General features: G+C 42.0%; 1 protein-coding gene across 5 annotated transcripts in view; it reads right to left on the minus strand.

The window, feature by feature from the left end:
* The window catches only part of fto (FTO alpha-ketoglutarate dependent dioxygenase), a 422,038-nt gene that overhangs the window by 407,027 nt on the left and 1,617 nt on the right, over positions 1 to 13,394 (minus strand). For 2 of the 5 annotated variants that reach the window (XM_059651657.1, XM_059651658.1), the window contains exon 2: positions 6,610 to 6,748. The exons of the other annotated variants lie outside the window; for them this stretch is intronic. The gene's annotated coding sequence lies outside the window, so the exon portion shown is untranslated. The remainder of the gene's footprint in view (positions 1 to 6,609; positions 6,749 to 13,394) is intronic. 5 annotated transcript variants of the gene reach the window in all.

A 13,394-nucleotide genomic window follows, 5' to 3' on the forward strand; every position in this document is an offset into this window, starting at 1 on the left:
TTGTTCCACAGGCATAGACAACTTATCAGTTGATTTTCTAAAGATTAAAGGTCACCTTTTGATTTCACTCATAAAAGGCAGTAAAACTTACAACTTAGTTCTCTATTCTCTAGGCTTCCACATGCTGCTAAAATTAGGCAGGGAGCTTTCAAATTTTCATGCCTTAGCATCAACAAGATTCTTCACTCACAGAAAACACAGTCTAAAACTAAATCCAAACTCTGACCAGTCCCCGATAGACTGACAGTCTCCTCCAGGAAGTCCCAGTTACCATTCAACATCTGCCATTTGTTTGAGCTTTACATCTTTCCCAGACTTGCTAGAATTAATTCCCAACTACTGACCTCATTAATAGCTAACTTCTGCTATCTGTTTAAATGTCACCTGGGAACAGCGTTATAATGTGTCTGCAGAGCCTTTTGATGAGGACCTGGCCTCACAAATAAGCAAAAGCTTGTTTGGTCTGTTTTCCTTTTAACACAATCTGTTACCCACCAAACAAAAATCATCTTCAGCACATAGTTCCCAGTTCATAGCTCCAAATCAAAACTGATAAAAATGTTATAAACATAATAAAAATAAACAAGGGTTCTAACTTATTTATTTTACCTGTAATGCTGATCCAATTACTATTATAATATTTGACAAAGGTATATATTTAATTTAAAATTCATTATAAATACCTTCTGTCAGCAGCACTTTGTTACGTAAGCAGCCATGTCTTCTGTTGACTTAACAAGCATACTTAACAGAGAAAAAGGGTGAGAGCACAGGATTGGTGAGGAGAATAGGGAGGTCAGTCAAGGTAGTCTTTCAGACTTGGCTCATTTTTTGAAAAAGCACCAATTGAACGCAGAAGCCAATCAATTCTCCCCTGTTCAGAAATGCTACTGTTAATTATTCTCAGCTCCAAAACAGATTCTAATTTTTAGCACCTATCACAAGACAGATGAGGACAGATAAGGGCAAGATGGACAGTGTCATGTTACTATATTTTAATTTCTTATCTTATCAGCATTCTTCCAACTATAGACGACAGACACACAGCAAAGAATCCATTTCAGATTCAGCTGAAGACCAAAAAAGCCAATCCTCAAAAGGCACATCCCACTGAAAGTGCCTCACAGGAAGTTACAGGGTGACACTGTGCACTGTTGTTTTTAACACTGGTGTCTGTTGCCAAATCACGGTAGCCATTAGTCATCCTGGTGTTTGCCAGCACAAAGATGTCATCATTTTCCTCTTTCATCAGCTATTGACTGAATAATTGATGTTCAAGGCCTTACGTCTTGCTTCGCAAGCATCCTAGAAAGCAGTGCTTTGAGTGTCCAACTAATTTTCTAACTCCAGATACCTCACCATATACAAAGTCCTTGACTGAGTGACTGAGTTCCAGCCTGTGAGAACACCCGACCAAAAAAGCCACCTTGGTTGCTGAGTGTTAAATTTGGGAACTCTGCCTTGGAGGGTACTATCATACATTTGATTTTGGTTCACAAAGAGTGAAAATAAAACTTGTTGAATAAGAGCACAAAAAGCTGGAGAACTCATCAGGTCTGGTAGCATCTGTGGAGAGGGAAATGGGTCCAATGACTTTTTCAGAACTGGATGGCCCTGAAAAATGATTATTTTATACTGCTGAAAAAGGCAAAGTTGGAGTGAATGAAACAAATTACGACAGAGCCCACAGCAAAACACAAAGAGCATGCTAATGGTAAAGGTATAAGTGAAAATAACTGTGAATAGTAGAAAAAAGTCAACTCTGGTGAAAGCAATCATACGTGATGGCATTTAATCAAAATGGAAGACAGTGATTGTGATCTGAAGTTGCTGAACTCAATGCTGAGTCCTGAAGGCTGTAAAGTGCAAAAATGTGAAGCTTGTGTTGAGCTTCACTGGAACAGTGCAGCTACGATGGAAATGTTACCACAGGTGCAAGAAGACATATTGAAGCAGTAAGGAAGTGGAAAGTCAGAGTCATTCTTAGGGACAGAACTCAAGTGTTCCACATAGCAATCATCTGGCCAGTTTTTGTCCTCACCAATGTAAAGGAGATCACACTACAAGTAGCAAGTACAGTACAGTAGATTGGAAGAGGTAGAGATGTACATTTCAGGGAATACATGGAAAACACAGTTGGGAACTTAGGCAGTAAGGAAGGAGGTAAAAGGACAAGTGTTGCCCCTACAATGATATAAAAGATTATGCCATGGGAGGGGTAAGCAGTGTTGGGAGTGATAGAGTGGCAGCCCTGAGAGGGAACAGTCCCTGAGCAATGCTAACAATGGAGGGAAGGAAATGATATGTTTGATGGAGGTGTTAGAAATGCCAGAGGACGATCCTTTGAATGTGTGGGCTGGTGGGGGTAGAAAGTGAGGACAAGAGAGAATGTGTTTTTCTGGTGGGGGGGTGGGTGGAGGCATCAAGGCAAAACTATAGGAAACAAGTTGAATACAGCTAAGGTCCTGTCAACTTTGAATCTCTTCTTGAGAAATGCAAGTCATCCATGTTTCAGTTGTACAAACAAGGTGCTGAGAACACAGATTTTAAAATCCAGTTTGGTCGTAAGGGTCTGCTTGATGGTGCTGCACATTTCCTCAGTCTGATTAAAAAGAAAAAGTAACAATTTTTCCTACATGATGGATCCAAGGTAAAAGATTTATGGGGCAGGTGTAACATTGTCCCATGACCAGTACTGTCTTATAGTCAGGTTTAGATGCATGGGAGAGGCTAAGTCTTTGCACTTGAACTTCTGTAGGGCAAATGTCACAGCATCATCAGACCTGTATGGAACTCAGATGGACGGTACAGTGGCTTAGCACTGCTGCCTCTCAGCACCAGGGCCCAGGTTCTATTCCAGACCAGGGTGACTGTCTGTCTGTGTGAAGTTTGCATGTTCTTCCAGTGCCTGCATGGGTTTCCTCCCACAGTCCAAAAATGTGCAGATTAGGTGGTTTGGCCATGCTAAATTGCCGATACCATCCAGGGATGTGTAGGCTGGGCAGATTAGCCATGGGATTTGCGCTTAAAGTAGAACTTAAAGAAGTATATTGGAAATTGAAAAGCAGAACTTTAAAAGTTGTCATCCCTGGTATACTTTCAGTGTCACACAGTAAAGTGCATAAAATAGAAGGAGATGAGATGTGGATGAAAATGCGGCTGGAAAGATGGTGCAGAAAAGAAGGCTTTAGATTCCTGACCCATCAAGACCAGTTCTGAGGAAGTGGGCCCTGCACAAGTTGAACAGGTTACATCTGGAGAGGAATGGGAGATTTGCTGTTGGACAAGATTTAAACTAGGTTGGCAGCATGATGAGATACTGACAAGTAGGTCAAAGGGAAGAGAAACTGAGATGGAATTACAAGTTAAAATACAAGCAAGTCTGGAAGGCAGAGAAAACAAAGGCTAGATAAGAAAGGAGTGAGTTTAGCATGGCTAAATGAAACATTTAACTGCAAGGGGCCTGAGAGAGAAAGTCGATGAGCTACGGGCAGAAATAAGCACGTAGAAGTATATTATAGCTCTGAGTCAGCAGAAAGATAGCAGGGTAGCAGCTCAATGTTCTAGGCTATAATCAGGCAGGATACAAAGGGGATAGAAGAGCACCACAGTCACAATATTGATAAATTAATTATACTAGTGAGGACAGATGATGTTTTGAATGACCAAGGGGTAGAAGTAAAAGTAAAAAACAAAAGAGGCAAACAGGCTGTTGGATATGTACAAAAGGCCCCAAATAGTCAGAGAGAGACAGAAGACCAACATTTAACCAAATTTCAGAAAAAAAGTGTAAGAATAAGAAAACAGTAATAGCAAGTTTTAAGCTTCCCAAATAATTACCAGGATAGTTTTATTAAATTACATCCTGCAGAATCTTTTTAGCCAATACACAAAGCTCAATAAGGGAGGGGACAGTTCAAGACCCAATATTTGTATATGAGCCCAAGCAGATGGACAGCATATTTGTAAGGATACATTTGGAAATAGTGGGTTAGATTTAGGATAGTTGTAGAAATGAATGGACTGGGGAATAAAAGTTCTAAATTATGCAAGGTCAAACTTAAATAAGATATGATTTATCCAAGTGGACTGGAAGCAACTGCTCATAGAAAAGACAGAATTGGAGCAATGGGAGGTACTCAACAAGGATATAGGCAAATATGTTCCCATTAAAAAAAACTGTGGACCAATATCAGCGAAAATTGGGTGGAGAGATTAAGAAGAAAAACAGAAACTATGAGAAATAGCTTTTACAGACATTCAAGTGTACAGGGAGAACGCAAGAATATGGTATTGAGGTAGAAGACCATCCATGATCATACTGGATGACAACGCAGTCTCAACAGGCCAACTGACATAAAGCTACTCCTATCTGTATTGATAATGCAATTCAGCAGAGCTCCTAGCAAAGTAAAAAAAGAACAAAGGGGGAAATAAAAAGCATATTTGGAAAGCTAAGAGAGAGCATGATAAAGCATCTGAGGGTAGAATAAAGGAAACATGTAAAAACAGCAAGTATATACCCATTAGGTGGGGTCGACAATCGTGTATCCAGAGAGGAGGGTACCCAAGGGGGACATGGAGGAACTATCAATAAACAAGGTAAGTTCCAGAGAAGGGAGAGGAACATCAGTAATCGCAGGATGAATGTGAGAACAAGGAGGTAATCCCAGAGCTACAGAGTCCAGGTGGGTAGAGTCGTAGGGAACCAGTCGTTTGCGATCACCATGAGTCGGTGTCAAGATTCCAGTAGCACATCCATCCATAACATTACCATAGAGCTAGAAAGGCCTGTCATAAGGATCTTCCCAAAACTGGGGCCGTAGCAAGGGCTGCTTTTATGTATGTAAAGGGTGACTTCTGTTCTTCAGAGAGGATGAAGGTTTTTGGGGCTGTACAAGCAGCCAAAGGGGTCAGTAGTTTAGTGAGTAAAGTTGCATTAGGAAGCCATGGTCTACAATAATTAACCAATTCTAAAAAGGCCCTCATTTGCTTAAGGGTGGTGGGCAAGGGGGTCATAAGAATAGGTGAAATACGTTCAGGAATGAGCGTACAGTGGCGGTGGTAAGGACACAGACAACTGCTGGGGCTCATGGTGGTGTTGGGATACCTGTAAGGTGATGGTTGGTCAAAGGGAGGTAGAGTTGTGGAGGGGGTAGTGGTCCCATTGGGGCAGAGGGGTGCCTTCTCCAGTCCTCCTTGTCTTGCTCATCTGTGTTGTTACTTTGGAACAACATCAGCAAGCCAGATGTATCAAGAGGTACCTCTGATTTTATTCCCACACGATAAACCGGTTTGACACTTCAACCCTGATTCCTTATTTCGCGTCTCCTATCTCGATCTTTCCTGTTCTGCTTTACTCATATCATAATCCTCACACTGCCACTTCAACACTTCCCACGACTTACGGTTTCCCTCATGATCACACACTCTAATCCATCTCCGAGGTGCATTATTCCCCCAGCTGGCCTGTTTAGATTTATTCATTACTTCCTTAGTCTTTCTCCATGCGGATATTAAAGTTTTCCATTTTGTCCCAGTATTATGTTTCCAAATTGCCTCTTCCACTTTTATGCATTTATCGACATCCCAAAATCCCACTATTGGCCAAATTTCATTGCCCAATTTCTTACTTAGGCATGCTGACAGACGTCTCAACCGTTCTTCATTTTCGGGGTCATCCCAACATAACCAATGCAAAGGAGTTCCAGCACTCAATTTATTCAACGTCTGTAGCATTTTAACACTTCAACTTCTTACTTATCTCTATATACTCGTCCAGTGTCCTGGGTCTCCACACCCACTTCAGGGTCCTGATCTTCACGCGTGGGATTTCCCCTCTTAACAACTGGTCTAAAGCAGGGTAGTTGAGACAGACACTGTAATTATCCTTTACCAAGGACTCTAACCTCCGAATTCCAGGGGGACTCTGACCTCCGTGTCGAATTCCAAGGAGACTCTAATCTCCCTGCCAAATTAGTTTATCACTCCGTACTGACCTGGGAACTCGAACCTCCCGGACTTAATCAATCATAACCCTGGGGACTCTAACCTCCAGGCATAGGATCAGCGTACAAGATTGTGAGTCGCCTCAGGGTTCCGTCAGTACAGAGCCATCTTTGGGATAAGGGGTCGGACAAGTGGTAGGTTAGTGAGAGACACCAAAGTGACTTATACCTTGTGGGCCCGTCTGTCTCACGTCACCAACACTCAAACAATCATTTATTCAGTCCTCCACATAAGACCTCAGTACATGTTGGAACCCTGCTCACAGTGCCAAATGTTAGGTTCATTTTTCAGAGACCCTCACGGACTTGATGCAAGAGCAAGACACTGACCTGGTTACAAAAACACAATCCTTTATTATTAAGCAAGGACAAGCTGTGGAGGATCGCTGTACGCAACCCAGCACAGAGTGCTAAGTATCGTTCGGGGAGAATTGCTCACAGGGGACAGTCCCTGCTTTTATACCCTTGGAATTGGCAGATACATAAAACAATTACTACATCGGAGAACAGGATACAGCTTTGATCGTCACAAAGTGTATGATAATGACAGGACACGATTTCAAGTGGCGACAACTGCCTGGCTTGATCAAAGGTCACTGACCTGGCCATTTCAGCAGAAACAGGGGTAGGCTGCAACGTGGGTAGAGCCATAAAGATTTCAGAGCCTCATGCTTTTTGTGTTTACAGATGTTTCATACCCAATCCTATTCGGGCAGGAAGTTGAGAGCGTTCGCATACCCCTGTACGAAGAGAGAAGGAGCATAAAAATTCATGGGACGTTAACCCGTTAACATCTCATAGCCAAAGAAAGTATAAGGCAAATAGGTCCATTAAGACCCGGGCAGCATGGTAGCTCAGCGGTTAGCACTGCTGCCTCACAGCGCCAGGAACTTGGTTTCAATGCCACTCTCGGGTGACTATGTGTGGAGTTTACACATTCTCCCCGTGTCTGAATGGGTTTCCTCCAACACTACAAAGACGTGCAGATTAGGCGAAGTGGCCATGCGAAATTGCCCGTACTGTTCAGGGATGTGTAGATTAGGTGGATTATAGGGGGTTGGGTCTGGGTAGAATGCTCTGAGGGTCAGTGTGGATTTGCTGAGCTGAAGGGCCTGTTTCCACACTGTAAGGGTTCTATGATCATAGAGGTAATGTAAATGTAGACTCAGAAAACATGGGCATAATCCTTAAACACCACCTTGAGTGAGTCTTCACAATGGAAAAGGATGACAGCTATCGACATCAGGGTGGAAGACTATGACTATGAAATATTAGAGAATAAATCAACGCGAGTGTTGCTAGCCAGTTTAACAACCTCAAAGTGGATAAATCCATAGGTCCAGATTAGACATATTCCAGGCTTTTGAGGGAGTAAGTAGAGGAGATATCTGGGGCCCTGGCTTTAATCTTCAAATGCTCTCTGGCCAAGTGAAATGATTGCTATTGTCCCATTATTTCAGAAAAGATAAAGACCAAGAGATTATAGGCTAGTCAATCTAACCGCAGCAGTGGGCAGGTTATTAGAAAATGCCAAGGCACAGAATATCCCTGTACTACAAGAGCAGATATAACATCCCTGGCTCTGAGTTCACATCTCACCAGCCTCACAGCTGTCAAATGTTCAAGTGATTGGTGCAAAACACTTAATAACACTTACTTGGAGGATCACAAATTAATCAGGCATAGCCAATGCAAATTTGTTAAAGGAAGATTGTGTCTGAAAATGGATCAGTTTTTAAGAACAAAACCGGAGTGTTAATGAGCGTAATGGATTTGATGTCAGTATGGATGCCAGCAAGGTCTCTCATGGCAGACTGGTAAAGAATGTAAGAATCCTTGGGTTCCATTCAACATATCGAACAGAAAACTGACAGAGGCAGAAAGCAGAGTGCCGTAACCGGAATGTTTTTTGTGAAAGTCTGTTTTCTGTGAGGTTCCACAAGCTCAGTGGCAAGGCCCACGTTATTGCGGTGTACATGAAATGTAATAACTTAAAAGTAGGGGTATAATTAAGAAGTTTGCAGGTAACACAAAAATGAGGCGGTAAATAGTGAAGAGGATAGCTGTAAACATTAGGAGGATATCAAGGTACTGATTAGATGGGCAGAGTAATGAAAAATGACATTCAACATAGGACAGTCCGAATTAACGCAATTTGGAGGGCTAACATGACAAGGGATTGCACTAAGAATGGTAGAACCCTGGAACATACCGAAGATCAGAGAGATCTTTGTGTGCATACACACAGATCCCTGGAGATTGCAGCACAGGTTTAAGTAGCATATGGGACACAGGTATTTGTACTATGATGTTAGTTGCATTAATGCTAATTGGCAGGTATAGAAATTTCCCTATAACACAATTTTCAATAGCACAAGCTCACACAAGAATCCAACTATAACAATATAGGAGAAATATTTGTAATTGCCTAGCCATAAAATTCAACAATGTTAGTGGGGTGGGAGGGTGTTATGCTAGAAATCTACAAACCTGCTGGTTGGGCCACAACTGCAGTGCTGTCAGCAATCTTGTTACCAGGTCATAGAAAATGTGACTGCACCACAGAAGATGCAGAGGAGACTTACCTTGATGCTGCCTGTGCAAGACAGTCTGAACTATGAGGAAAGATTGGATACGTTTTTCTTGGAGCAGTGAGCATTTAGAGGGGACCTAACAGAGGTGTATAAAATCACAAGGGACTCAGATGAGATGGATAGAAAGATAATATTTTTCATTAGCAAAGGCTAAGAGGACCACTGAGCATAATCTTTTTTATAAACACAATACTTTTGAGTCTGGAACTCATTGTCTGAAAGAGTGGTTGGGTCAGAAAGACTCATAACATTTAAGGAGTATTTAAATGTTCACTTGCATCCTCAGTCTCCAGGACAACTGGCCAAGAACTGGAAGATGGGATTAGTGTAGTCAGACCTCCAATGGCCAATGTGAACACTTGTTTCCCAATGTTTTCACATTGCGACTGAATTTTCAAGGATGAAAATAGTTATGAATCCTCAGTGAAAAATGAGAATGTGGATTAGCAGGGGTTGTAAAAGCTGTGTGGTGTTATGACAAAAACAAGTACAGCTGTTATAACTTTGTTAGAGCTCCACAGCAGTCATTGCTGGTAAACTTGCTGTCTAACATAACATGCAAATGGACTCCTACTGCATCAACAGGGAAGGAAGCCATCAGGAACATAGTGATGAACATGTCTGAGTGGGATCTAGAGCACAAGCTTGTTGCATTCAATTTATCACCAAAAATTTGGCAGTGAAGCCAATAAACCATACAGTGCAGTGCATGAGAGAGACAAATGAGAGTGAAGGGCTTTAGTGGACAGCCAATTATGTCCAAAGTCTTGTAGGATCCTGTTCTTCTCACAGTATTGACAGCTTTGTAGAAATTTGTACAGTATAGAGGTATACATTTCTTGCATTTTTTTCTTTTACCTGGCTTATGGAGATAATATTCACAGCAGATCTGCATGGAAACTGCATAGTTCTCAATAACTGATGTAGGTACATTGCCCTGAATCCGTGTACAGTGAAGTCATGCAAAATGCACAGCCTCTTACCATTTTGGACTGTTCCGCAGAATATTACCGAGGGAGTCAGAGAAATGATCTTTGTCCGAAAAAGAATAGAAGAGAATAGAATCCCTACAGTGTGGAAACGACCTTCAGCCCAACAAGTCCACACCAAACCCTGGAGCATCCCATCCAGACCCAACTCCCTATAACCCACCCAATCTACAAACCCCTAATCACTACGGGCAATTTAGCATGGCCAAACCACCTAGCCTGCACATCTTTGGACAGTGGGAGGAAACTGGAGCACCCGGAGGAAACCCACGCAAGACACGGGGAGGATGTGCAAACTCCACACAGACAGTGGCCCAAGGCAGGAACTGAACCCGGGTGCTTGGCACTGAGGCAGCAGTGCTAACCACTGTGCCAAGATGCTGGCTAACATATGGAGTTGGTGCTTTGTCATAACTGCGTCTCTATCAAATGATAACTGTAGGGGTTAGGAGATCCTCTGAGGTTGCTACTAACTACTCAAATGAGTGTCAACCAGTTCCTCACTGTTAAACCTCACTGTGTTCATGATCTTCAGTGCTCTTCCCAAGCCTGCAGAAGATCTAAGTGGCCCCACAAACGTATGTTGTCCTCTGGCACTTCACACACTGGCAAGCACCTTACCCCAAACCCAGTCAGTGAAACACACGTTAACCACTATTGCCCCTCAAAAGGGTCTCCAGCTTGATAAGCTCAAGCTCATGAACATGTCACATCAGTATCAAAATCTCCCAAGTGGCACTATATATCCACACCCAAAAACCCCAACGTAGTACTAATAGGTGCTCCAAGAATTCCTCACTAAGCCTCTTACCGCAGGAGTAAATCTGGAGTGGCTACAGGAGGCTTAATGTTTTCTGACCTGGTCTTCAAGCACAGGAAAAAGTATGTAAGGATACTCTCTCTGTCATCATAAAGCAGAGACACCATCATAACTGCCTGAAAAAGACATCAATTGCTTGACATTGCACCACCTGCACCATCAAGGCATAAACCACTCAGTAACTTGACTGAAAAGTGGAATCCGTACAGATGGAGGAATCCATCCTGGTGTTGTAAATTCCATTTCTCCACACAAAAATGTACCTCCGCTGCAGAAACGCTTGAAACCAAAATTGAAATCTTCAGTTATCTGCAGATTCATCTAGCCTAACAACTACTAGAAACAAGGTAGCAAATAACCTACGAACACTTGACCTACATTAAGACACGTTTCAACTTTTAGCTCAGGTCTGGTATCTTGAGACAGACCATGCCATATACAATATGAATGAAAATTCAAAGTGACATTGTACAACTTGAAAGGCAAAGTTTCAAAATGAAACCTTTGTGAATAAAAATTTGAAAACTTGGTGGGCAGTGCAGTGGCTCAGGGTTTAGCACTGCTGTCTCACAGCACAAGGGACCTAGGTTTCATTCCAGTCTCGGGTGACTGTGCAATCTCTACACAGACATTCTGTTTGCGTGGGTTTCCACTGGGTTTTCTGGTTTCCTCCCTACATTCCAAAGATGTGCAGGATCGGTGGATTGGCTGTGCTAAATTGTTCTGTAGCATCCAGGAATGTGCAGGGTAGGGGGGTTAACCATGGGAAACGAAGGGCTGCAGGGATAGGGTGGGTGACTAGGTCTGGGTGGGACTCTGAGGGTTGGTGCAACTCAATGGGCCAAATAGTTTCTTTCCACAAGGTACGGATTCTATGATTCTATAAAACTGGCTTAATGAACCTCCCATCCTTTGGGCATTCAAGAACATAACCAAAATTCCAACAGTCACCACAACAAAAACTTAACAAGGTTGCATGGTGGCTCAGCGGTTAGCACGGCAGCCTCACAGCGCCAGAGACCCGGGTTCGATTCCAGCCTCGGCCGACTGTCTGTGAGGAGTTTGCACGTTGTCCTGTGTCTGCGTGGGTTTCCTCCCACAGTCCAAAGCTGTGCGGGCTAGGTGGATTGGTTATGCTAAACTGCACGGAGTGTTCAGGGGTGTGAGAGTTATAGGGGGAATGGGTCTGGGTGGGATGCTCTGTGGATCGGCGTGGACTTGTTAGGCCAAAGGGCCTGTTTCCACACTGTAGGGATTCTATGTATCATTAATGACAGCATATTATCCTTGCTCTGTTAACAATGTCACATCTAAAATATCTCTTCTCCTGCCCCCCCACTCCATCTTTAGTATCAATGAGTATTTATATTTACCTAAAAAAGGGGTTGAACTCATTCTGGGGTATATGAATTTCAGACATTAGTATCATCAGATTAAAATATTCATCACTTATGCTGTTATGGCTGCAAGAATGTATTACTGCTATGTAGCACTGTACTAACCTATCAAGGTTATTTCATTGCTACCTCCCAGCTCTGGCAGCATTATCACAAAAAAGTGCAACTCCATCACAGGACCACCATCACTTCTTTTGTACTGGAAGACATATCTTTCTTTATCAGAGCTGAGTCAATGCCTTGGAATTAACATCCTAGTGGGGGCATACTTGCTGTAAGAACCAAGGTATCACAAGAAAAAGGGATAAGAATACGTGGATGTTTGATGACCAGCGTGGATATATGGGCCAAAGAGTCTCTTTCCATTCTATAAAACTAGTACAACAGTTTGAAACCCAATAACCATGCCTCTAGGAACTCCTGTGCATGTCTATGTTTGGCATGGGCTACTATGGTTACTTTGTCCCAGTTAAATTGATGGCCTTCATTAGATACAAAGCATTCATTTAACACTTCAGTTAGCCCCCATCTGTATGGGAATCTGCTTTTTGGTCCCTAATTGGCCCTATTCCTCTTTCTGCCATTCTTTTGAATGCCTACAGAAGACTTAGGATAATAACAAAGAATGAATACTGTTCAGCTTTTCAGTCACAAAGCAATTCCAACATAACCTGAGATATGACATACATGGTACATAAAATTTACACTGAAGCTACAAGGGTTTAAATGAATAAAATTCAGGTTTTTATACAAAGAACTTCATATGCTAATGATTAAAGCTACACGTGGGTTAAACACCTATCTAGGATGGAGGAGGAAAAAATACACTAAAATTATCCAATAAACACTTCAAGCTGCGATGGCGTAAACTGTATATTGTTTTTCAATGGATCGATTGGTCTTCCTCATTTGCACCTCCCTAGTGACCAAAAGGCTGTACTCGATATGCCACTTGACAAGAATGAAAGTTTAAAGATATTGCCTCAAAAATTATTGATCACAAAAATGATGAGGATTTTGCAGCTACAGCCAGTCATTTCAATGATGAACAAATCTTGAAATTTTGAAGAGCTACCAGCTATCAAAGTATACCCTGATCATCAAGAATGTAAGACTCATGATAAATTTTTTGCTGCAAAACAACCTTATTGATATATTTTGTAGATACATGGTCAATTTTGGTAATCCAGCATTAAAGAACAATTTTACTCATTATATACATTACTTCATCTCTTAATATTTCATTCTCTTTACTAATTTAACTAATATCCCATTTATACAAACAATTATACAAATATACAAGGATTCTATATTCAGTATTTGCAATTTTTTCTCATGGTCTATTCCTATGTGATTGAGCGACTCTTTTCAACCTTTTCAAAGTTTCACCTACAATCAATGCAAAGAGAACCCAACTAAGAATTCTTGGACAGGGCTTGCCAAAGTGGAGACCACGGCTCCAATTGGGAATCAAAAGCTGACCTTTTGGGGTTATGCGCTCCATAGTAACTCAATGACCTATTCCCCTCTGACCACTTTTACAGGTCTTCTTTCTCCCCAATCTTTTACCAAGGGATCATGACTAT

The sequence above is a fragment of the Stegostoma tigrinum genome, chromosome 16 (assembly GCF_030684315.1).
Source record: "Stegostoma tigrinum isolate sSteTig4 chromosome 16, sSteTig4.hap1, whole genome shotgun sequence".
In the NCBI taxonomy this organism is placed as follows: Eukaryota; Metazoa; Chordata; class Chondrichthyes; order Orectolobiformes; family Stegostomatidae; genus Stegostoma; species Stegostoma tigrinum.